Here is a 14,777-nt window from a genome sequence, read left to right on the forward strand (position 1 = left end):
AACATGTTCGTCATCAAAAGGAAAGAATGCTTGGCCTGCCAGCGCCTTTTTGTAGCGTGGATCCAGAATAGTAGCACAAATGTAATGCTGTTCTGAGTGGATCTTTTTAAGACGTTCATCACCTTGTAGGAGCTCTAATAATTGCTCAGCCAGAAGCAAAGAGTCTTGGTTTTTGTCATCTTTTTCAAACACAGAACACACCTCCTTCAGTTGGTCCTCCAGCATGTACAACAATGGGATAGCTTTTCCCAAATTAGAGTCCTCCTTGCTGACTGCACGCGTGAAGAACTCAAAAGGACGAAGCATGCGTGTCAGGCTTTGAACTATGTTCCATTGCGGCCCACCCATCCTCAGCTCCTCTGTACCCTCTGTAAGGAAATATTGATCGAGTTCCGTATACTGCTCATACAGACGCTCAAGCATGTAGAAGGTTGAGTTCCAACGTGTTACCACCTCCTGGATGAGTGCTTTCACTGGCATTTTACGTTGATATAGCAGGCTCCTCAGCTGCTTCCGGGCCTTAAAAGAATGGCTGAAATGCTTGCACATTTTTCGGCAGTTGTCCAATACACTGTACGCTGCACTGGCTTTATTAGCCAAGAATTTTTGGACAACCAGGTTTATACAGTGCGCCAAACACGGCACTCTGAAATAGTAACCGTCCCTCATGGCCTTAACTATATTGGCGCCATTGTCCGTGGAAACATAACCAACCCGGCGTTTTAGTGGGGACAGCCAGTTAAGGACCTTTGTGTTAAAGACATCCAAAATGTTTTCTGCTGTGTGACGTTTCTCCAAACCAAACATGGCTAGTGTTGCATGTTTCCGAGCAGCTTTAAAAACAATGTTCGTGTCAACACCTGTGTTTAGCTTTGCTTTAGCCCCTGAAAAAGAGACCCAGTGTGCAGTGATGCACATGTAATCAGCGCCTGCGCCACTGGTCCACATGTCTGTTGTCAGATGTATAGTGTGAACAGCACTCTTTTGCAAAGCTGCCCCAATCACCTTCAGAACATCTTCATGTAGTGCTGGAACCGCAACTCGGGCAAAATAGAACCGGCTAGGAACCTTCTATTTAGGGCAGAGCGCTGCCACTAATTCTAGAAAACCAACCCCTTCTACAAAAGAAAAAGGGAGAAGGTCCAGAGCTAGCATTTTAGCCAGCTTAGTGTTATACAGACGCGTCATTGGGTGGTTGCGTTCATATTGCGCTTCTGTAAACAACATCTTTTTAATGTTGCCCTGGACCAAGGATTTACGGGATGATGATGATATCTTCGACCCAGTTACGCTCGCTGATGAACTTTTCCGCATTGATGTCTCACTCTCTCCCACACTCTTAGTGTGGCTCACATGGGGTGTGCTGCTGACAGGGGTACTGGGTGTAAGTGAAGTGTTTGAATCGTCTTCTTCCTCCTCGTCATTATCAGATGAAACAGCATTACGTGCAATTCCGGCTTCCTCGATCGCCTGTAGGTGCGCAAACCATTTGACAGCGTGCTTTCTTTCAAGATGACCTCTCTGGCCTCCGGTACCATAGTTGGAACCCAACTTACCACGACTAACTCGAAGCTTACACATGCTACAAATGGCTACGGTTTCATTTTTTGGGCAAACACTAAAGAAGTCCCAAACTGCAGACTTGAAATGTCTTTGGGGGCCGGAGGAGGCGGCGATACTGGTGGTGGTGGTCCTGCTGCTAATGCCAGATGAAGTGGAGGATGTGGATTGCCGAACTTCAGTACGTTTTGCACTTTCACCACCACGAATTGAGGTCGAGGACGAGGTGGGTACCTTCTTGCGAGGAAGAAATATGGAAGCGGTAGGTTTTGGTGTACTACTTAACTCCAAATCTAATGATTCCATTTCCATTGCCTCCTCGCCGACATCATCATCACGCTCAGCAGCTTCTCGGGATAGGGTCAAAATGTCTCTTTGCTGCATGCCCGGTGGGGCTGCAGTGACCTTTGTGATGACTGGCTCGTCGTCATCGTGAGAGGCTTCATCACCAGCAGTATCTGTCACTTCTTGTTGAGCCTCATCACACTCCATAGGTATGAGTTTTTGGACGACCTTCCTTTTACGCTTAGGTACCTGTGTCAGATCATGGTGTGCCTCACTGTCAGACCGCAGTTGTGGTTCCCAAGACAGATCACTTGCATCAGAACGAGGTGGGCTTGAAGAAGATGTAGACACCCCCCTTGATCTTTTCCTTGCTAGGGATGTGGAAGACAATGAATGATCATCAGGAGGAGTGGCTTCCAATGATACCTCGGCTTCATTGTCGATTTCCTGATGTGCCCCTACTTCGGGAGGAACAACTATTGTGGGCACTTGTGAACCTCCATGCACCTTTGCTTGCGCATCTCCTTTTGCTGCCTCTCCTTCCACATGTACTTGGGCGTGTCCTTGCACATGGTGTTGTTGTTGCGGCTGTGGTTGTTCAACACTTGTCAGATGAGTTACAACAACCTGTGTTGATTCAGGGACATTGCTGCTACTTTCTTGCGATGAGCCAACATCACTGGTCGATGGTGATTGGAGAAGTACACTGACTGCCTCTGAAGCACTCAAGGGTTTTGACTTAAGTTGGCGTGGTGGTGGAGGCACTGAACCCAATGGAGCAGGGGTGCTGCTCCCAGCTTGGTCCCCAGCAGATCCTGCTGCTGCAGGCGTACTTTTTTTTTTTTCTCCCAAAAAACGTGGCGGGTGGCACACCAGCCTCTTTGGTAACTTGCTTCTTCTGCTCCTTACTAGCAACTTTCTTGCTAGAGGAGCTACGGAGACCTTTCTTTGGGGCCATCTTCTTCAGAGCAGGTCAGATAGCAGGCCGCAGTTGCACGAATTGTAGAGTTGTCTGAGGCCAGACGTGACGTCGCGTGACGTTATGCTGCACACACACACCGCTGCAGGACTTCTTCCTGGCACTGGTGGTTCTCTTAAGTCTTGTGCACCTAAAAAAAATGGAAGACAGAGGAACATCAGTTCAGTTATACAGCACAAAAAAATCGAAAAACACTGCAAAATCAGCACAATCCCATTCCATCCATGCCCTCCATGATGTTTAAGTTCAAGACAGCCCACAGAAAGACTAGGCCCATGCAAGACTCACTACCCCTGGGCATAAATAAAGGTTGAAAAGTAGGCAAAATGGTTGGAGGCCTAACAACAAAGCCTGCATTCAAAATGGCCACTTGCCTGCCAGCACATGGCCAGTGCCTGTAGCTGCACTCAAAATGGCCACCAGCCACATGGCCTGTCCCTCCCCATGAACACCCCCAAAAATCGAAAAACACTGCAAAATCAGCACAATCCCATTCCATCCATGCCCTCCATGATGTTTAAGTTCAAGACAACCCACAGAAAGACTAGGCCCATGCAAGACTCACTACCCCTGGGCATAAATAAAGGTTGAAAAGTAGGCAAAATGGTTGGAGGCCTAACAACAAAGCCTGCATTCAAAATGGCCACTTGCCTGCCAGCACATGGCCAGTGCCTGTAGCTGCACTCAAAATGGCCACCAGCCACATGGCCTGTCCCTCCCCATGAACACCCCCAAAAATCGAAAAACACTGCAAAATCAGCACAATCCCATTCCATCCATGCCCTCCATGATGTTTAAGTTCAAGACAACCCACAGAAAGACTAGGCCCATGCAAGACTCACTACCCCTGGGCATAAATAAAGGTTGAAAAGTAGGCAAAATGGTTGGAGGCCTAACAACAAAGCCTGCATTCAAAATGGCCACTTGCCTGCCAGCACATGGCCAGTGCCTGTAGCTGCACTCAAAATGGCCACCAGCCACATGGCCTGTCCCTCCCCATGAACACCCCCAAAAATCGGAAAACACTGCAAAATCAGCACAATCCCATTCCATCCATGCCCTCCATGATGTTTAAGTTCAAGACAACCCACAGAAAGACTAGGCCCATGCAAGACTCACTACCCCTGGGCATAAATAAAGGTTGAAAAGTAGGCAAAATGGTTGGAGGCCTAACAACAAAGCCTGCATTCAAAATGGCCACTTGCCTCCCAGCACATGGCCAGTGCCTGTAGCTGCACTCAAAATGGCCACCAGCCACATGGCCTGTCCCTCCCCATGAACACCCCCAAAAATCGAAAAACACTGCAAAATCAGCACAATCCCATTCCATCCATGCCCTCCATGATGTTTAAGTTCAAGACAACCCACAGAAAGACTAGGCCCATGCAAGACTCACTACCCCTGGGCATAAATAAAGGTTGAAAAGTAGGCAAAATGGTTGGAGGCCTAACAACAAAGCCTGCATTCAAAATGGCCACTTGCCTCCCAGCACATGGCCAGTGCCTGTAGCTGCACTCAAAATGGCCACCAGCCACATGGCCTGTCCCTCCCCATGAACACCCCCAAAAATCGAAAAACACTGCAAAATCAGCACAATCCCATTCCATCCATGCCCTCCATGATGTTTAAATTCAAGACAACCCACAGAAAGACTGGGCCCATGCAAGACTCACTACCCCTGGGCATAAATAAAGGTTGAAAAGTAGGCAAAATGGTTGGAGGCCTAACAACAAAGCCTGCATTCAAAATGGCCACTTGCCTGCCAGCACATGGCCAGTGCCTGTAGCTGCACTCAAAATGGCCACCAGCCACATGGCCTGTCCCTCCCCATGAACTCCCCCAAAAATCGAAAAACACTGCAAAATCAGCACAATCCCATTCCATCCATGCCCTCCATGATGTTTAAGTTCAAGACAACCCACAGAAAGACTAGGCCCATGCAAGACTCACTACCCCTGGGCATAAATAAAGGTTGAAAAGTAGGCAAAATGGTTGGAGGCCTAACAACAAAGCCTGCATTCAAAATGGCCACTTGCCTGCCAGCACATGGCCAGTGCCTGTAGCTGCACTCAAAATGGCCACCAGCCACATGGCCTGTCCCTCCCCATGAACAGCCCCAAAAATCGAAAAACACTGCAAAATCAGCACAATCCCAATCCATCCATGCCCTCCATGATGTTTAAATTCAAGACAACCCACAGAAAGACTAGGCCCATGCAAGACTCACTACCCCTGGGCATAAATAAAGGTTGAAAAGTAGGCAAAATGGTTGCAGGCCTAACAACAAAGCCTGCATTCAAAATGGCCACTTGCCTGCCAGCACATGGCCAGTGCCTGTAGCTGCACTCAAAATGGCCACCAGCCACATGGCCTGTCCCTCCCCATGAACACCCCCAAAAATCGAAAAACACTGCAAAATCAGCACAATCCCATTCCATCCATGCCCTCCATGATGTTTAAGTTCAAGACAGCCCACAGAAAGACTAGGCCCATGCTAGACTCAAATACCCCTGGTGAAAAGGCCACAAGTACAGCCCCAAAAAACGAAAATCACTAAAAAATCACCACAATCCAATGCCATCCATGCCCTCCATGATGTTTACATTAAAGAGACCCCACAGAAAGACTCAGTCCATGCACCACTCACTACCCCTGGGCAAAAGGCCCCAACAGCAGCCAAAAAAATCGAAAAACACACTAAAATCAGCACAATCCCATGCCATCCATGCCCTCCATGATGTTCACATTATAGAGACCCCTCAGAAAGACTCAGTCCACCCACCACAGAGTACCCCTGGGCAAAAGGCCCCAAAACAGTCCAAAAATCGAAAATGCCAAAATTTTTGTTGCAGCAACTGTAATGCCCCAAACAAACTTACTTGTAAAATTTCTAATCCAACAATGATCCAAAGAAAGTCAAAAAGGCCTCAAATCCAAATATCCAGCAGCATCCACAAAAAGTATTCCTTCCAGCTCCAGATCCAAATGAAAAGTGACCAGGAGATGGACAAAGCACTGGGAGGAGCCTGCTGGACAGGAACAGGAAGTTGAAGACTGTGGGGCACTTCCTTCCTCCCACCCCCCTCCCCCCTCCCCAAAATGGACTCCTCGCTAAAAAAGTGCAGGCAAATGTCAACCTAAGGAGTTATTCAGATAAAAATCATCATTTCAAGAAGGTTTATGCTGCTTGCTGGTGGATTTCTTGTGCAGAATTGCACATTTTATATTTTCGTTTGTGCGAGATTCTTGCTGCTCGCCGCATCTCAAATCTCGCAATTGCGAAGTACCGCGAGACGTGATCTCGCTGTACTCGCGTTGACAAACTCTCGCTCGCAAGCCGCGATGACGTAATCGCGCTCGCCAAATCCCGCGGGATCACACAGCAAGATCCAAAATGGCGCAGCACTCGCAAACTATCGAGAAAAACAACCCGGCAAACGATGATAAACGCCGCGCGCCGCAAAAATTGTATCACCAACGCCGCGCGCCGCAAAAAAAATCCGCTGCGTGCGAATTTGCGGATTTTGCGAGAAATTCGCAAATCTCGCGGATTGCGAATTTCCCGAAAATCCGCAAAATCCGCGAGCGTAACGGATTTTCCGCCCATGCTTACCACTGACGCGTCTGTATAACACTAAGCTCTGGACCTTCTCCCTTTTTCTTTTGTAGAAAGGGTTGGTTTTTTAGAATTAGTGGCAGCGCTCTGCCCTAAATGGAAGGTTCCTAGCCGGTTCTATTTTGCCAGAGTTGCGGTTCCAGCACTACATGAAGATGTGCTGGAGGTGATTGGGGCAGCTTTGCAGAAGAGTGCTGTTCACACTATATATCTGACAACAGACATGTGGACCAGTGGCGCAGGCGCTGATTACATGTGCATCACTGCACACTGGGTCTCTTTTTCAGGGGTTAAAGCAAAGCTAAACGCAGGTGTTGACCCGGACCAAGTTTTTAAAGCTGCTCGAAAACATGCAACACTAGCCATGTTTGGCTTGGAGAAACGTCACACAGCACAAAACATTTTGGATGAGTTTAACACAAAGGTCCTTCACTGGCTGTCCCCAAAAAAACGCCAGATTGGTTATGTGTCCATGGATAATGGCGCCAATGTAGTTAAGGCCATGGAGCTGGGTCACTATTTCAGAGTGCCGTGTTTGGCGCACTGTATAAACCTGGTTGTTAAAAAATTCTTGAGTGATAAAGACAGTCCAGCGTGCGAGGTAGTGGACACCTGCCGAAAAATGTGCAACCATTTCAGCCATTCTTTTAAGGCCCGGAAGCATCTGAGGAGCCTGCTACATGAACGTCGAATGCCAGTGAAAGCACTCATCCAGGAGGTGGCAACACGTTGGAACTCAACCTTCTACATGCTTGAGCATCTGTATGAGCAGTATACGGTACTCGATCACTATTTCTTAAAACAGGGTACAGCTCAGAAGGACCTGAGGATGGGTGCGGCGCAATGGGAAATAGTTAAAAGCCTGACAGACATGCTTCGTCCTTTTGAGGTCTTCACGCGTGCAGTCAGCAAGGAGGACTGTAATTTGGGAAAAGCTATCCCATTGTTGTACATGCTGGAGCACCAACTGAAGGAGGTGTCTTCTGTGTTTCAAAAAGATGAAAAAAAACAACACCCTTTTGTTTTGGGGGAGAAATTATTAGAGCGCCTACAAGGTGATGAACGTCTTAAAATGATCCACTCAGAACAGCATTACATTTGTGCTACTATTCTGGATCCACGTTAAGAAAAAGGCGCTGACAGGCCAAGCATTCTTTCCTTTTGCTGATGAAGATGTTACAAAGTACAAACATTGGCTAGCCTTGTCAGCCAAGAGGTTTGAAAGAGAACGGCAGAAAATTGAAGGAAAAGGCAGTACATCAGCATCAGCAGGCCATCCCCAGTCAAAACAATCCACTTCTGCACCTGTGGCTGTGGCACAAGTGACCTCTCAGCCGTTAAAGACACCGGCAACCGGATCATCTGCACCAAACACAACAGTAGCATTGGATGCTGAAGAGGATTGGCTAACTCGGCTTGGGTTTGGTTCTCAAAAGGTCACAGCAAAAGCTAAGCAAGGTGGAGGAACCTTGGAGGACCTTGAGTCGATGGTGCAGGACTATCTGAATGACTCAACAGAGGTCTATGTTAATGCTGCCCATTGGCGTATTGGCATGGGAAAAAAGAATTGTGGCCACAGCTCTCCAACCTGGCTTTAAACTACTTGTCTTGCCCACTCGCAAGCGTGTCTTCTGAACGTGTTTTCAGTGCTGCTGGTGGCATTGTAACTCCCAAACGGAGCCGCCTCTCGCCCAAAAATGTGGAGAGGTTAACAATGATCAAGATGAATCAGCACCTCATACCACCAGATCACAAAGTACGAGAAAGCACGCCGGATGAAGACGAGGTGGACAGCAACGTAGATGAGGGAATTTCTTCTCTGTTAGGTGACACTGAGCTCACCCTGCCTGAATTCGCAGAGTATGATGACGAAGCCTTATTCTTATTCCCTGACACCGAGCCCTGAAAATGAGACAATGAATCAATAACTTTCTTTTTCGTCCTTATTCACTTTTATTCCTGTGTCTGTCTTTCTTTGTTGTGCACAGTTAATATAATTCAAACTTTAATCACCTAATCACAAAAACAAGCCCATCAGCAGAACTGTCTTCACGTGTTTGCTTATTGATTTGAAGGTGCCGCAGTCAGCATTCCTCAGGTTCACAAGTTCAGAAGAACATGCTCCTCTATCCTCCTCCTCCAGACTCCTATTTCCCTCAAAGCAGAGGGCTGGATTACGCCCAATGAAGAAAGACTCAGCACTTGTGGGGGTGTTCTACCAAATCGGAGGCGGAATTTTTTTTGCGTTTTTGCTGATATGCTTGCCTTTGAGGTACTCTTTGGGGGTGTTCCGGGTGTTTGTGGGTGAGTTTTGGGGTCTGGGAGCACTGCTGGGACAGTCTAATCGTGATTGCATTTGCTTTTCAGGAAATCCGTGGTGGAAAATGGGAGTTATGGCCTAGCTGCACAGTGCGTTTGGACCGAAGGCCGAGAAATATTGTAAGTATGAGATTTTCCTTTTTGGCTGTTTGGGGGTGTTGTGATTTTTGGCGGGTGGGTTGGCCGGTCTTGGGGCATTCCTGGGAAGGTCTAATACCGGATAGAAGTGGTTGGGACAAAATCCATGCAGAATTTTTTGTTGTTGCTATTTCTGACATTTTGCTCAATGTAGCGTTTTCGGGGGCCTGTTTGGGGGGCTTCCTGGTGTTTGTGGGTGGGTTTCGGGGTCTGGGAGCACTGCTGGCTATGGATACTTTAGTTTGCAAGAGGTTTGAAGCAAATCCATGGTGGCAGAGGGGAGTTAGGGCCTAGCTGCAGAGCGCGCGCGGAGTGATTTGGGAAATTGGCAAGAAAATGACTAAGTCCACATTTTTGTACTTTTGCTTTTTGGCTGTTTGGGGGTCTTCTACTAGTTTTCTCCTGGTTTGACGGCTCTGGGGCCATTGCTGGGAAGCTCTAATACCGGATAAAAGTGGTTTGGACCAAATCGGAGGCGGAATTATTTTTTTTGTGTTTTTGCTGACTTGCTTGCCTTTGAGGTGCTCTTTGGGTGGGGTTCCGGGTGTTTGTGGGTGAGTTTTGGGGTCTGGGAGCACTGCTGGGACAGTCTAATCTTGATTGCATTTGCTTTTCAGGAAATCCGTGGTGGAAAACGGGAGTTATGGCCTAGCTGCACAGCGCGTTTGGACCGAAGGCCGAGAAATATTGTAAGTATGAGATTTTCCTTTTTGGCTGTTTGGGGGTGTTGTGCTTTTTGGCGGGTGGGTTGGCGGGTCTTGGGGCATTCCTGGGAAGGTCTAATACCGGATAGAAGTGGTTGGGACAAATTCCATGCAGAAATGTTTTTTTGCTATTTCTGACATTTTGCTCAATGTAGCGTTTTCGGGGGCCTGTTTGGGGGGCTTCCTGGTGTTTGTGGGTGGGTTTCGGGGTCTGGGAGCACTGCTGGCTATGAATACTTCAGTTTGCAAGAGGTTTGAAGCAAATCCATGGTGGCAGAGGGGAGTTAGGGACTAGCTGCATAGCGCGCGCGGAGTGATTTGGGAAATTGGCAAGAAAATGACTAAGTCCACATTTTTGTACTTTTGCTTTTTGGCTGATTGGGGGTCTTCTACTAGTTTTCTCCTGGGTTGACGGCTCTGGGGCCATTTCTGGGAAGCTCTAATACCGGATAAAAGTGGTTGGGACAAAATCCATAAGGAAAAGCCTTTTGGCACTTTTTGTAACTTAGGGTTCGTTAGGGCGTTTGGATAGTAGGACAATCCATTCTACTACTGTTGCAGGGACAAATCTGCACAAACAGAACTATGGACACTAAATAATGCATTGCTTAGCTTATCAATTATAATAGGTGCTGTTAGACTTTCCACATACCTCAGTGATAACAGACTTTGTAGTTGAACCCCCAATCTCCTTACTGACTAGATAGTGTGGCAGAGTCATTTAGCTCCCAAAGTCACCGATGATTGATCCCCAATGATGTCAGAGGCACAGACTCATGCTTGCAAAAATTCCAAAACCTTTAGCTCATCCACTCTAGTCTGGAGGACCAAAAACCACAGAGTCTATTTAAGTTTAAAAGCTTTATTAAAAGTAAACACATTTATTAAAATCAAGTTTGTCATAAAAGTAAACGTTTAACTGAAAATGGAAAAGTGCTTAGTGCTGACGATTAATTGGACACATTTCTTGTGGTCGAGCCGAGCTCTCACCTGGTTTGAACTTGATCCTGCTCGTGTTCTTAGAAGTCAAGCTTCTGTCTGTTAGGAGAAAAAGTGGTGCGTGTTAAAAATAAAAAGCAAGCATTCATCAGTTGTGCCAAAAAGGTGCAGCAAGACAACAGCCTTCCCTGGAAAAAGGGACATATTTACTTTAGAGTAGACAGTCACAAATTATTACATTGTATTCTGTTTTTTTCACATTTCTTTCTTCCTCCTAGACCAAATATTATATAGTAGTGAGTGGTGTATTCTAACATTCTTAAATGTACTTTGTAGGTGGAACATCTGGAGGCGGGGCCAGCGCGGAGGTGCTGGTATTGGACGAGGGGAACAACTCTGGGGAGGAGGCGGTGCAAGTGCCGGACAATCCTGTGAGGGATAACACGGTGGTGGCGGGCAGAGGTAAGCTATATATTCCTTACTTATTGAGATTGAAGACTGCAGAGTGTGCTTTCTGCACAGGTGTATTATAAATCAACCAGGTAGTAGCCTCCTCTAAATGTACTTCGACTTAGCTGTGAAGTTTTTGGCGAGAAGAATCCCAATCAGATCTGAAAGTAAGTGTGGAAGGACAAGAAATGTAAGGATGACTGGCAAAGAAGAATGATATGTGTTTGCTTGGTCCCCGAGGTGGCTGGGAAGGAAAGAATATGGTATGGTGCATGGCTGGGTGAATGATGAAGCAAGGATGGGTGGAAGGAGAACAGCCTGGGTGGGTGAAACAGAAACTGTATGTGTGCATATACTTTGAATGGATGGATGCCTGGATCATGGTACCATCTGACTCTTAGATAGCATATGTGTATCTAGAGAGAGTAGACGGTCACTGGGTGAACTAATTGTTACTTTGAAGAGCATGTAACACCGCACCCACACGTCCGTTCCAGTGTAGGAAAGGCAAGGAAAAGAAGTTGTAATTTTGTCCAAATACTACCATGAATAGTAGCAGTAGTTTGTATTGCAACTGCAAGCACAGCATATATCCGTTTATTACGTTGGACACTCCCTACCTCTCTTAATAACTTTAGTTTAGTAGTAGTAGGTCATTCATGTGTGGGTGTATCACTGTTCACTCAATAATAAGCAAAGCACCTAAAGTCATCCCATATGTCATCAAATACATCCCATGTGAAGTGATAGATAATCAGATTATTTAGCTTCTTCATTTTCCTTTTCTAGTACTCATGTGCACTGTAGAGTGAAAGCTAAATTAATTAAGCAGTAGCCCTTTTGACAGAGTATTCTCAGTGCCACCCGTAATAGAAAAGTAAGAGCTTCACCACCTGCATGTACTGGACCGGTACAGTAACGCAAGTCTGTCTCACTCATCATGGTGTGCGTCTGTTTTTCTCGGGTGCAAGTTCACTGCGCTGGCATTATGCCGGCTTGCATAAGATAACGTACCAATTTTCCTAAACAAGAGAGAAGAAGAAGAAGAAGACTGGTGTACTGTCATAGTCGACTGTAATGGAAGTCCGTAGTGCTCGTAGAATTTGTTCCTTAAACTCCCACTAATGTTAGAGCAAGGATGAAGAAGTCAGAGATTACATAGATACTGTCCTCAATAGTTATGTACTGTGCTTTCAATTTGCTACACAGACAGACTAATAAGAATAATCTAGTAATACCACAGGGAGTCATAGTCGAGGCAGGATAAGAATTTAGATCCAGTCTACAAGAAGATCAAAGACGATTTAGAAAAAATCGAATGAGGAACGCTAGGAAAAAATAAGTACTCTATATTAAAATTAAAACTTACTGGGGCCAGCAGAGGAGCCCTCGCCTGCCCGATCCTGGCCTGCATCCTGAACAGCACCCTCCTCCTCCTCCTCCTCCTCCTCCTCCTCCTGTGTCCTCTTGCCCCTGGGGGGAGCTAATGTACAACATGAAAGAAATAAAGACCAGAAAATATGGATGATATTTGTCAACCAAATCAAACATTTCAAAAGAACAATAACAAAATATTTTGGCGAAATAGCAAATAGACAACTATTCCACTGGATATATTGACCGATCTCATGTGGTCTACTACGTTATTAGTATTGCTTGATTTGCAGACCATCGGATTGGAAACTTCTTATGTAACTCACTAAACAAAGTAATAAAAAGGTTTGCCTAGGATTGGCAGGCAGCAGTCCGCAGCACGCGAAGTGACAGACAAAGTCCATCGTGATTGCAGATCAGCGACAACACTAAAGTTTCCTACTACATTAACCAGTCATTAAAATACTCAAACTATCAATCCACCACCACTATTTCTTCTTATCGCCATGTGTACAAAGGAAGGACTGGACTTGAGTCTGTAGGGGCTGATTTAGAAGCCCCTTGCGGCTCTTTTGCTCCATTGTTGCGTGACTTTTGTGACGCAGCGGCAGAACAAAAGAGGCGCAATGGTGCGGCGTATATTAACAACGTGACGCATATGGGAGATGCATCACGTTGTAAAGCCCTGCGCCATCAGGGGGCGTTCCGGCGCAAGGGAGGGCGTTCCTGCGCAGGAACGCATCCTAAAAGTGGCTGAGGGAAATCTACAAGATTTCAATCACTCACTTTAACGACAATGATGAGTGACTCAAACCCTGCGCCTGCTTGAAGCAGATGTACGGCTTCACGCAGCATTGGGGAGATAGGGCACCCCAGAGCATTGATGGAGCTTCGCCATCGTTGCGACGCAACTCCAGCAATGCGCCGCCTTTACGGCACAGATGCGTAACGCTTTGGTGACGTTTTGGGCCCATGGTGCTCCGCATTGTAAATACGGCGCACCATGGGTGATGGTGGCGTGGTGCACAATTACTGGTGCATCCCTGCTACTTTGCAGGGATGCGCCGGTAATTAAAAATCTGAACCTTAGTGTCTAGCATTAAGCAGTTCTTTAAACTACACTCATACATAATTTCACAGGCCAATGAAATGAACACAAAATCAAAAACAAATAAGCATAGTAGCAACACTACTAAGAAGGAGAGCAGTGCACCTGAAATGCACAGAAGATTTTGAAATATAATTTACCTACAATGTGATGAGCAGCATTATTGCTCTTGGTAAAAAACAAAAATTTGCAATATAATATAACACACAGAGCAGGAGAAAACAGAGTAGTAAAGAAATAGCTACTACTATTCACCAAGCCCGGGGATCTCAAGGCCAAGCAGGTCGAGCAGATCGCATTCACGGTCCAGGACATCTGTCCAGCGGTGGGTGGCCTGGTTGTAGGTGCGCCGGACCCGAGAGTGTTGGTACATGGCCCGGCACACCTTCTCCCACCGCTTCCGGTGACCCGGATCCCGTACCCGCTACCGATCCTGCCGCCTGTCATGATGGTCCTGGGGAGGCGGCGCTGAACATAAAAAATTAGTGCGCCCGCCTCCTCCGGGCTGAAGATCTCCCGGGGTACGACCTTCTCCACCCTCAAACGCCCGCACGGGAGGCGGGCACGGGGTGCGGGACCCTTCCCCTTCTCGGGATGCTTCCCGGCTCCCTTCACCATGGTCTGGGCAGAAAGGAAGCTAAATAATAAAGAAAATAGAATAGGGAAGAGAAGAAAAGTAAAGAGTTGAAAAAAGTAGTTTAAAATTAACCAAAAATAGCAGAAAACATAAAAATATAGAGCAAGAAAAATAGAGAGATAGATAATAAGTAAAATAGATTAAAAAAAACTTCAAACAAGCAAAGGATGGCCGTGATGCAGAGAGGATACCAAAAGCATGCCCAGAACCATAGCAATGAATGAGAAACAAGATGGCCGCGCCCGTTCACGACCGCGCGGGTAAGTTTGCGCGAGATTTTCCTCGCGAACACCCGCGAAATTGTACTAGCGAGCCGCACACTTTGCGAGATTACACTTCGCGCCCGGAAACGGAAATACGTCATGCAAACAAGATGGCTGCGCCCTTGAACGACCGCGAGGGTAACTTCACGCCTTGCGCTACAAGCGGCCCGCTAAAACGCACAAAGCCTTGCGAACTAACACGCCGCAAAAAAACAAATCGCATATTCGCACAAATTCGCGGCTTCCGAATCCGATCTCGCGCAAGTTCGCTCCCCGCGAATCTCGCAAAATTGCAGAAAAACGAGTTTTGCAAAAGTGAAAGCACTCAGCAGGTGCAAGAGTTCAAACTCATCATTAGTAACCATTCCCTGTAGTGCTTCCTGACTGGGGCCCCTCCAGAGTTCA

Source organism: Lissotriton vulgaris, chromosome 11 (assembly GCF_964263255.1).
Source record: "Lissotriton vulgaris chromosome 11, aLisVul1.2, whole genome shotgun sequence".
NCBI classification, from domain to species: domain Eukaryota; kingdom Metazoa; phylum Chordata; class Amphibia; order Caudata; family Salamandridae; genus Lissotriton; species Lissotriton vulgaris.